Source organism: Penaeus monodon, chromosome 23 (assembly GCF_015228065.2).
Source record: "Penaeus monodon isolate SGIC_2016 chromosome 23, NSTDA_Pmon_1, whole genome shotgun sequence".
Taxonomy (NCBI): Eukaryota; Metazoa; Arthropoda; class Malacostraca; order Decapoda; family Penaeidae; genus Penaeus; species Penaeus monodon.
Window position 1 is genome coordinate 1,928,054 of NC_051408.1, and position 736 is coordinate 1,928,789.

Below are 736 nucleotides of genomic sequence, written 5' to 3' on the forward strand. Positions count from 1 at the left end.
ATAAACTCACAGAATTACGTCATAATGGATATTAACTTCTATATGATTAATGGTCGATTTTTCTCGATATAATACTGACACGATGTGACCACTTTATGGCTGTGGTCGCAGATCTGTTCCATGACGGTTGATATTTCCCAATTAATGACAGACATTATTGGAGCAAAATTCTAACACGACAAAGAAATGACCAATTTCCTTCTGTGCTCTTCTATAAAATTTCAGTCGACGAATAGTCCTTAAGCTTTGATAAATAGACTAGTGTTATATTAGTTGTTTTGCTTCACGGAAATAACATCTGGTAGTAGTTATGATATAGAACCTCATTGCTATGAATTGTTTGCCTTATTAGAGAGTATATCATCATATGCACAGTTTGTGTCGATGTTAAGTATGTATATTTAGTTCTTGTGTATTTTTTGCTGTTATATATAATTATTAGATATATGTATTTCATTTGTTTGAATGATTATTGTTTAGTTTTGTTTTTTTGTAAATGTATATACATATATCCATTTTTCCCTGATGTGTTCTTATTGCTGAAAGTGTGCGGCCACTGTGTAATTCCAAGTTTTAAAATATATCTGGTAGTAATTCTCCACTGTGTTGTTTGACTGACCTGAGAATGGTTTCTGTTATTTCTTTTGTCAAATGAACTGTGACTAGATTCATGTGTATCATATCTGATTGCTTGCAATAGAGTGCAATCCAAAAGTTTTTAGTTTGAACATTTGCT